This window comes from Poecilia formosa, unplaced genomic scaffold (assembly GCF_000485575.1).
Source record: "Poecilia formosa unplaced genomic scaffold, Poecilia_formosa-5.1.2 Scaffold103, whole genome shotgun sequence".
Lineage (NCBI taxonomy): Eukaryota > Metazoa > Chordata > Actinopteri > Cyprinodontiformes > Poeciliidae > Poecilia > Poecilia formosa.
In genome coordinates, this window is record NW_006800042.1 from 1,544,982 (window position 1) to 1,555,765 (window position 10,784).

Below are 10,784 nucleotides of genomic sequence, written 5' to 3' on the forward strand. Positions count from 1 at the left end.
TGATGCTATGCGATGAACTGTCAACGATAAATGAAGATGAAGGAAGTGGAAGAAACGTCTGATTGAAGCGCAGTGTTTGATTAGTGAGGTGAACATTTCCCTGGACCAAAGACCCACAGACATCAAAGTTCTGCTCAATAGATGCCGAGCAGAACCTTGAATCCCATTTCCTGGTGTCACCTCTGACCCTTCACACTAAACTCAGGAGGTAAAGACAGACAAGTTCTAATGAATTGTCAGGCTCTCCTCATGTTAAGAAGCTAAAAATGAACCTACTTCAATGTAATTGAAATATTCAAGATTGTTTCTGTGATCCGTTATCAATGAAACACAATATAAGATCCATGAATTAAAACAGGAGAAATTAACCACGGTATTTTTAAATGTCCTTCAAAAAGAACTGAGGTTTACTGATCTGACTGCAAGCATGTCAAATTGCGAAGCATGTCAAACTTTGAAATATTGAATTTAGTACTTTTTTTCAAAAGAGTGAGAGCTAAAATTACATATAAGTAGACCTAACCAGGTTAGAAACTTGTTATTGCGACTGAAATAAGTAGAAACTAAATACAATGACATGCATCAAACTACATCCTAGTAGTGGTTTGTGTAACAAGCAAGAAAACAACATCCAATGCAGGATTCCTATCTGTTTACATAGAGCCGTACGTTCAAGCACGTGTAATCGGCAAGAGCTGATGCTGCATCATCTGATCACTATCCTGCTGAAAGATCAAGAGGCAACAGAGCCCGCCACATTTCTTAGTACTCTAAAGAGTCCAAGGCCACTGGAACAGAAAGTGGCCCACAGCATCACAAAACCTCCACTCTGTACTTAAGAGTAGGCACGAGGCGATGTATTCATCCTTTGTTTCATGCACCTGGATTGGCTGTTTGTTGGGGGAAAATCTGATCTTTGGTCGACTCTGGTTTCATTTCATTCCCCTTGATGTTACTGTTAGCCTCCGGTCGTGTGTTTCTCAGCAGTAAGTCACCCTAATCGTTTCTGCAGTGTAATTAAAGGGAGCTGTGTTTTAGCTTTAGCAGGTCATGGCTGTCCACCTGCACTGACAAAACTAAAGATCATTTATCAGAGAATCACCTAGACGAGAGGGTCATGTTAACCCCAGAGGAGCCGCAGGCGTGGACGACTCAGGAGAGAGAATATTTAGTTTAGAGTGGCATACGAGAAAGTCAGAAGAAGTTATAAGCTGAAACTTTCTAAACTTTCAACATGCAAAATACCATGTGGGGTTGAAAACTAACACTGAACCTTCCCCCAAACACATCCTCCTAGTGGGGAAACACGGTGGAGGTAGCGTCATGCTGCAGGGATGCTTTTCTTTGGTTACCCTTGATGCAGTTAAAAACAGAGCCATCCAGGAAAAAGAAAACCTGACTGAGGCTGCAAGATATTGCAGACTAAAGACAAACTTCAACAACAACGCTACCCAACCGGCAGTTCAGATCAAAGCATGCGTTAGGGTGGCCTAGTCAAAGTCCAAACCTAAGATCAACCATTCTGCAAAGTGGAAACAAATTCGGAACCATCTTTGCAAACTAAAAGCATCGCAAAGATGTGGAAAGACGACTTCAAGCGTTTGGATTTCTGGAATCTTTAACACACACAACAACAACAACAAGAAAAATCTCAAAAACGTAACGCCACAACAACACATCAAAACCCACAGAGCCCAAATCAGTTCGGCCCAACTTAACACCCCAAAAAAGTAACAAGCACCCCCCCAACCCCCGCACAATGTGACGGATTATCAATGTCAAATGAAGACGCAGGAGGCAGAGCCCAGCAGGAAAATATCTGATCTAGCAGCGGTTTTTGATGAGTGAGGTGAACCTTTTCCTCCTGTGTCGGTGGAGAAGACCTAATCAAAGCCGCACAAGCGCCAAGGTGCTACCCAGCGATAACAAACGCTGCCTCCCTGGGTGATACAGCCTCGTTTGGGTTGCCTACGTGCGTGAATCTGCCCGCTTATTTTGTGGGCATGTGACTGCAAGCATTCTCAGCGCGCTCGCTGCGAGGAGCAGCGCTCTCCCGCACTTGGACGAGCTGCGTACCTGAAGGCGCACAAGACTCTCGCTTCAGATCTGCATGCAAAACAAGAAACACTTTCAAACAGCAGCACACGGGCACGCCGACATGGACAAGAAGAAGAGGTGCGTTCAGGTGCGGGAATGTGCTCAGTCAAGCGGGGCTACTTACCCATGTCTAATGTTGCCACACAGTCGGCTCTAACGTGTGAATATTTCATCAAGATCATTTACAATCCATTTAGCCGAGACACGTTTTTTACACAAGCGACGGATGGGATGACAGCCTCCCGGGGAGCTGTCAAACGGTGCCGGGGAGTAAATGTGGATGGATTTTTCTCTGACAGAAAACCCCGGGGAAAATGGCGTCAACAGCGCTTTGGAAAGAGAGGAGCGAGGGGGGGAAATAGGACTTGCGGGCGATCCGATGAGAATCAAGGTTGCAAAAAAAAAATCAAAATAAAAAATAGCGATTAAGAAAAAGAAAGAAAAAAATCCAGCAGGAAACTTGGCGGTCGTGTCCAGGTTCTGCCAGAAAGGAGAACCAATCGGGGTCTCCTGCAGGCGGGAGCAGCCGGAGAGCCGCAGCGGTGCAGAGAGCGTGTCCCGGAGCCTTGCGGGATCGCTGGTGAGTCGGCGCTGAGATCCCTCGCAAATCCGCTACTCGGCTGGAAGGAGGGGAGGAGGAGGAGAGGAAGAAGGAGAAGGAGGGGGAGCAGCTCTGTTACTGCAGTCAAAACAAGCAGCCCGCATCCGACTACAAGCCAAAAAAAATCCAAGCGAGGAGGGAAAAGATTTTCTGCGACAACAGAGCGCGCTTTGAGCCGTGTCCGTGCAGCGGAGGACCGGGGAGCTGAGGCTGCACGCCGCGGGTTAGCTCGCTTTAGGTCGCCGGCTGCACTGGATCAAGGCTTTCTCTCGCTCTCTGAGCCTGTGTGCCTCTCTCTCCCTCTCTCTCTTTGCTTTTCCAATCGGTGAATGTCAGGTCCTGGAGCCTGGTGTCTGGTAATGATCTCACCCAGCAGACTGGAAGCTCTGGCCAAGCTGAGCCGACCAGAGGAGAGGAGGAGGAGGAAGACGAGAAAGAGGAGGAGCGAGATCGCCTCCTTCTGGCTGCAAACAGCCTCTGCACGTCCCTCGTTTCTGTGTCCACCTGCTTTTCACCGGTTTTCACCAAGGGGGACAGCTTATAGAGACTTTCTGATAGTTTAATGTAATGGAAATGAGAGGTGGGGCTCAAGCTTTTCTCTGCAGACGCACAACATGCATCTACGGAAAGGCTCTGAGTAAGTCCTGGTAATAGAAAAAATATTACTTCAGCTGGTTAATGTGTATGAATGAAAATAGCAGAGGAAGGAAGTAAAAAAACCGTACATGTTTAAAGGAGTAATTATGATTGGAGAAAAAATATTCTGGCTTTGAATTTCATAAATTGACAGAAAATAGCTCAGATAGAAGTGAAACAATTTGATTATGTCAAATAAGTTAATTGTTCTAGCATTCTCAAAAAAAGTCAGCAATTTAGTAAATGTATTAAACCCTTTTAAACTTTTCAGCATTTTCTCTCATTACAACCATAAATCTAAATGTATATAAATGTCATGAACTTTGGAGGAGAAAGGGGCCCATAGCATCACAGAACCTCCACTATCCTTAACAACGGGCATTTGTTTGTTGCTTAAAAGCTGAAAATCAATGATTGAACTGAATCCTGTTTTACTACTTACCCCTGATCCTCGTCCGTCAACCCAGCCTTTCTAAGGTGTACAGCTTTATAGCTGATAAAAACATATTTTAAGGAGTTAATGAATAGATGCTGAAAATGTGGGGCAAAGATGAATTGCAAAAACGTTAAAGGCATTCTCATTCAGCCATCCGGTTCTCATCTTTTCCAGGGACTTGTTGATTGAAGAAAACGCTAAATCATATTTTGCTGAAAGGACAACAGCATGTCCTGGACAGAAGAGAGTCCAGATGGCAAACCATCCTGCAGTTCAGAGCAGATTAAACATCACAAAGCAAAACAGACCACCACTGGTCTAAGGTGGTCTTATAATGCGATAATAGACTCATATCTTTGGAGAAAATCCTCTCACCTCCAAACAAATACAAACAGGATTACTAAATGGTTCAACTTCACTCCCTTCAGGGAGACCACAAAACAGACCTTTGATGAGCGATAACAAGTCTTAACTATCTATGTGTGCGTACCCTAGGGGGCGTTTTGACCTTAAAACCTCCTGAGTTAACCTAAAAATAAAATGAACGCCTTTGTCTTAACAGGAAATAGTTTGCACTCCTGGGATGACGTGCAGAGATGAGACCTGACAGCATCAGTGCACTTCCTTCCAATTTATCTCGTGTGCCCAGTAAGACAGAAGCTGCAACATCTCACGTCGCCCACACGTTTTATTCAGAGTAAAACAAGGTGGGCGTTCGCGTGGGGCCGAGCTGGTGAATGGAGGGAGACTTGAGAGGCTCTGTTGACGCGTGGGTGTTGTGTGCATGCATGTGAGTGCCGGTGATTTCCCCTTAATATGTCAGAATTTAAAAAAGAAAAAAGAAAAAAAGGAGGATGGAAAACTCAACATCAAACCGCCGTGAGCGAGCCGCAGTTGTTCTGCCGCCTCATCGCTATCAGAGCTTCAATTTGTCCCATGCAAAACCTGACCTTCCCTGCGTTGGAAACCTACTTTCAGCACTGACGAGCCATGCAAATGACCTCACACGACCTTTATTTTTTTCCCTTGGTGAGCCACAGTTACAAGCAGTTCCTCAGCCCAGCCCTGTGCATATATGCGTGTGTTTGTGCAGAACGCCCACAGAGAGATGTTTCATTAGGGTGGAGGCTCTTTGAAGTCAGTAGTAGGTAAACACTCGACTCCAAGCTTGTAGTTAAAAATCTGCAGTGCCATCAGCAGCCCGTGTGCTGATACTTTTCACTTCCCCTGCTGAGATACACCAGATTCACAAACTCGGTGTGTTTGTGTGCTCTGATTCAAAAGAAGTGTTTTCACAGCAGTGTCACAGCTTTCTGCAAATTTCACTAAATGTACTATTTATAAATACGTGACCCGTTTTGAATCCCTTTAGACACTTATTTCACTTCCTTTTTTTTATGAATTGTGCCAATAACATTCATTAAATGGCATATATCTAACATTTCTCCACATTTCTATATTGCGTTAGAGCCTCGGGGGTTTTGTAATGGTTTTAATTATAGTCTATGAAATAAATACTAATCACAAAAACAACCAGAAGGATATACACTGGAAGTTTTGTCAATTTTTGTTTGGAATTATTCTTAGTTTGGTTCCTCGTGTTTCCCTTTTGTGTTTACCAGACATTCCTTTTCAGTTTTCCATCAGTTTTCTGTATTTCCCCGTTTTTCCCCCAAACCTGCAACTTGCAATCAGTTAGACCCGCCTGAGCGCCGATTCAGTAATCTCCCTCCTCTGTGTTTATCCTTCAATTTGCTTTCAGGTTTTGTCATGTTTGTTCTTCCATTTTACACTCCTTCCAAGGTGCTGGACATAATAACTTTATTAAATATTATCCGTTCACTATGATTCCTCCTCAGGTGCTCTTTCACTGTGATAAATACAGAATCACCCTGAAACAGTGAAACGGTAGTGAAAGTGATGTGGGGATGCTTTTCTTCAGCAGGGAAAGAGAAGCTGGTGAGTGGAGCTCAATATTGGCCAGTGCTGGAAAAACATGCAGCAAGAACAACAATGGAGTGGTTCAGATTAAAGCACATCCTTGAGTTAGAAGTGACCCAGTAAAGGTCCACTCTTCGTCAACTGGGAATCTATGGCATGACATGAAAACTGTACTGGCACCAGTTATCCATTCTGGCTGAGTTTGAGCTATTTTACCAAGAACAAAGGCAACATTTTCCTTCCTGTGGAAGTGCAAAACTGGTTGGAAAATACCCCAAAAGACATGTGTAATAATTGTAACTAAATGTGCTTCTACAGAGATGACTCCTGGCACCAAATACAGGTAAAGTTCAGCCTTTTCAAAGTCTCACATGTAATAAATGTGTCCTTTGTATACCAGTTCACAATTATGCACTATTTATGTGTTTTCTATCACATATAATCCATGTGAAGTGCTGTATGTTGAACACCAGTTTAGTTGGCTAAACTGGTGTTCAGTTTAGCCAACTAAACTGAACACCATTAACAATAATTATAGCAGGTCAACAGGGTATCATTACTTTTGCAAATCACTGCACTGCGCATTGTGTTATGATCTATATGTATATTTGTGAATTTTACTACCTCTTTCACAAGAGCCTGATGTCTGAAAATAACTCTAATGATATTTTTTTATTTTTTAATGGCGGCATTTAAAATTGCTCTGAAGTTCTGGAGCCTTAGGGGTTCTGAAACTAGTTTAATTATGTCAAATAAATTAAGTCATTTGTTCCGATATGTTCATAAAACCAGCCACAGGGATTTAACTTCAAATTAATACCACATTTAAATTTAGGTTGATTTTTTATCATTTTGAAAAGAACTCTGAAATACTGCTAGAATAGCAAATCAGGTGTGTGTGTGTGTGTGTGTGTGCGTGTGTGTGTGTGTGTGTGTGTGTNGTGCGTGCGCGTGTGTGAGTATCATCACATGCATTGATCTGGGATGTGTGTGAAAGCACAAAGAGACCCCAGAGATTGAGGGGTCAACAGCTGCTCCCTAACAACCAATCAATGGCAGTGTATCAGCAGAGATTACCCTCTCAGAAACACACACACAGACACACGAAGAAGGCCCTCTGCTCTCCAATCTGCTGCCATGGATACCAGATCCAGGAGGGCCGAGAGGGAGCCGTTTTCAGCCTAAACTGTAAATATTGAATTATGAGGAAGGCCAGGAAAGGAGCAGCGTGCAGGGCAGCCTTCCTGCCTGAGCGATCCAAATATCTGGATAATCTTTTCATCTCTATTCACAGCTACAGGAAATCTGGTGCATCATTCATCGCTCGTCAGGTTCAGCATAAAAAAAAAATAAATAAATAAATAAAAAGAAAGATTCAGTCATTCATCTAAGTGGCCTTACTCCCTCATCTCTCTTTCCGCCTTTATTCCACAAGAGGGATGCATGCATAGAAGAAAAAAAAAACAGTTTCCTTCATTTAATGTGCAACTCATAGAAGGGAATTCAAACGTTCAAAGCACCTTATGAAAGGCTGAAGTTTTTTTAACTTTACGACAAAGTATCAGCAGAGGGAAGGAGATGGGAAGATGAGGAAGAAGTGAGGGGGAAATTACCTAACAATTAATAAACGCTCTGAGTGGGGCCGGTGGAGAAAAGTGTCGGAAGGAAACACGAGTGAATGTCAATAGTAGGTTTGTGGAAAAACAAGAACAGCGGAGACAGCAGGAGATGAAATAACTCTGATATTAATGGCAAAGTAGCAACTCCTGACAGGACTGAAGGGGAAGGAGAGTGGACGTGCCAACCTTGAGCTGACATTGTGAGCAGGAGAGACTCGCATTCGTTCAATCAATGAGGGGGATTTTCTCAGGGAGTCCACTAATCTCACAGGGCAGCTGAGGGTTCATCAGAGCCCAGGGACCCCTGGGACCCGCAGAGGTAATGGGGTTAGCCAAGACAGAGGCAGAGGAGCTGCGCTGATCTGAGAGCGCAGAAGGACGGGGTGCTTTCGAAACGCAAGACCTCGCGGTTGTGTGTTGCAAAACAAAATGAGATGCACGCATGACTGTGTGGGGTGTCAGGAGGAGCGAGGGCCATCCTGATAGAAGGAGAAGTTAATGGGACGTGTGACGAGGCTGATTGCGGAGCCCTTGCTGATCTGGAGGGGTTAATGAAGTAAATGGCTTCTTGGGTCGCACGCCATTGAAGGCCGTCTCCGGCTGCAGACGCATACAGAAACACACAAAGGGACTCTTCTCCTTCATTTACCTTCTAAAGATAATAACGTTCTACAGCCAAAAGCTGCAGCAGGCATGTTGAGTGCTCTCATCATTTTAGACCCATCTTGAAGCACTGAGTGAATTGTAAGAATATAATCAAGTAAGTCTCACAGTTTGCAATGCTTTCTAAAAAGCGTAACTTAAGCCTCATCTGGTATTCTTCCAGTATTTAACGGACTTCTCCAACTGTTTTACAGAAAAGTGCTTTTTCTTCATCAGTGGAGTGTTGTGCTGTGAGTGAGCATAGAAGCCAGAGCTGTTGAACATTGGAACTCTTGGAAAAATCTAAATATTCTACAACAATACAGACATAAAGTTCCCAGGAGAGAGCCCTTTATTTTCCCCCACCTAAAATGTTTCTTATTAAATACTTTGAAAATGAAAAACATTTGTAGAGACAACCATTTAAGACTAAACCAGTAGGTTTCAGCAGTATTTTTGTTTTTTTGTTTTTGTACCTTCTCAACCCTCCTTTTCGTCCTGTTTGTATAATTCTTTATGTCCATCCAGGTTATTGGACATTTCCTCTCATTTGTATATGTGTTTTGTTATCAAAATGTGGTGTGAATGGCATGTAAAAAGCCCCATTAGAAATATATTCACTGAGAAAACCTTGATGTTTTCCGTTCTTATTCGCCCCACTGTGCTCTCCTGTCATTTCTCTTTGCTTCTGCAACAACAACAACAACAACAACAACAACAAAAAGACGACTAAGCCTCCATGACTTATTGGACAAACAGCAAGCTATTCAGAGCAGCTGATTAAAATAGTGCAGCTCTTCAAGGAGTCTGTTGGCTTTTCTGGAGCTCTCAATTGGCCACATGTGCTTTGCATATGCAGCCAGACTCGAGGACACAGGCACACAGACAAAGGGGCAGAAAAAGAAAATATCACAAGACTTTGTTCTTCATTCAGGAGCTCAGAAAGAGATCATTTTAATGAGAGCCATAATAAAGTCTGAGAGGAGGATGCGGACCGGAACAGAAAAAACAATATTGACGAGGGGGCTCAGACAACAACAAAGCCCTAAATGCAGTTGACTGTGGAGTCCCTGCTGGCTCTGTCTTTGTGAGGAGATGACACTGCACCCATCCCCCTGCTACTTATAGGGACATTATCATAATGTTGGCTCTATTTGAGATGAGCTATGAGAAGTGGGCTCATCTTGAAGTCCTCCACATGCCTGGTGCATGCTGAGGGAGGACAGTGCTGAACGGGGGTTGATGCCCTAATGGAAATTCAGCCTGACCGTTCTTGCATGTAACAAAGCAGCACAGGACTGACAGCGCTGATTTGATGGATCTGTACATAGCTTGTAAACACACCGCAGCAAGGAAGATAAAGACCGTCCTTCTGCTGTCCCTCTGTTTCCTCATTGTCTTGTCACCGCAGACATCTGAGAGGAATGAAGAGGACAAAGTGAGCGACAGTGCAGAACACGGCCGAGTGTCGTGCAGTGGAGTTTCATAAATGTGGGTTTAAATCCCGGCTTACGTGCTGTCGCTCTGTCTGCAGACCCAAAAAGAGCAATGGATTCAATGTGTTGGTGTCTATTAGACCACTGAAAAAGGAATAATAAGTTTCTGAGAATCAGATGATGTTTGTCATAGCTTGTGTGAACCTTCACACCTCGCACATCCACCCTGCAACATCCTGTTGTGTTAGAGCCCTGCCTGTGGTCAAATACAGCTGCATGTCTCTCTCTCTCTCTCTCTCTCTCTTTCTATGAGTGTGTGTGCGTGCGTGCATGTGTGAAAGAGTCAGAAAGAGAAACGAGGAAAACTCCCCAGATGAGAGAACACTGCCACTTCCCCCTGTGAGTGAAACGAAGACAGAAACATGCAGCAGGTGTATGAAACACAATGCTGAATCATTCATGGCTTACATATCCAACAACGGGGTCAAAGTTGCGTTTAAAACTTTTACAACTATCACTTCTGAACATGTCTCTCGAAAACATCAAAAATATTATAAGCATGACAGAAAAATGTATGTAAAAACAGGATCTGCTTTGCAAAGGAACAATTTGAAGCTATGGTTGCGAACACTGTTTTTTGTGCATGTCAGTGTGATGTAGTTAGCTTAAGGGGTAAAAACAAGTCTATGTTAGACTATAAAAAAGAGAAATTCCAAGAAATGTGAAATAAAACGTTATAATATCTGTCGTGGTACGCACTCGAACAACTTCCTCTTTGAATAATCATAGCTATATGGTATAATGTCGGAAGCACCCACACACATCACACACTTACCCGTGCACATGCACTGTGAAAAAAAAAAGAAAGAAAAAAAACATCTGGCCTGCATTTGTTGTTTACTGTACATTGTGTGAACACTGTCCCATCTAAAGCAGCTTCCCAGCGGCAGGATGTGGTGGTGCGACACGTCCTTGCTCAACAACAACCACTTCCTATGAGTTTGATAAACAGCGTTGTGGTTTCACTCTCCTCCTGCCCTGTCGTACACGGGGGGAGTACACATAGCACACCTCGGCTCGACAGCGCCACCATCTGCTCATGAGACCAGGAGAAGCGAGACTGACAAGTGTCCTGAAAGTATTAGGTACTTTGGAACAGTTTGCATGTCCTTTGAACTTTATCAGGTTTGGTCACAAATCTGTAAGTATTTCTGTGGGATTTTGCATGACACACCAACACTGAGCAGGGTGGGATTGTGCACTGGAAAACGAGAACAGAGCCTGCAAAATGAAAAAAAAGATGTAATTGGTCACAAGTAATTGAATAAAGGTTGTCAAACTTAACTGATTTACTTTTGTTTCACTAATAAATCTAA

General features: G+C 43.5%; 1 long non-coding RNA gene across 1 annotated transcript; it reads left to right on the top strand.

Annotated features, from left to right (window-relative positions):
- The first annotated feature begins 1,220 nt into the window (after positions 1-1,220).
- LOC107836992 (uncharacterized) lies at positions 1,221-4,146 on the top strand. Its single transcript, XR_001662967.1, has 2 exons — positions 1,221-2,921; positions 3,035-4,146. It is a non-coding gene; the product is annotated as an uncharacterized LOC107836992 (long non-coding RNA).
- The last annotated feature ends 6,638 nt before the right edge of the window (positions 4,147-10,784 follow it).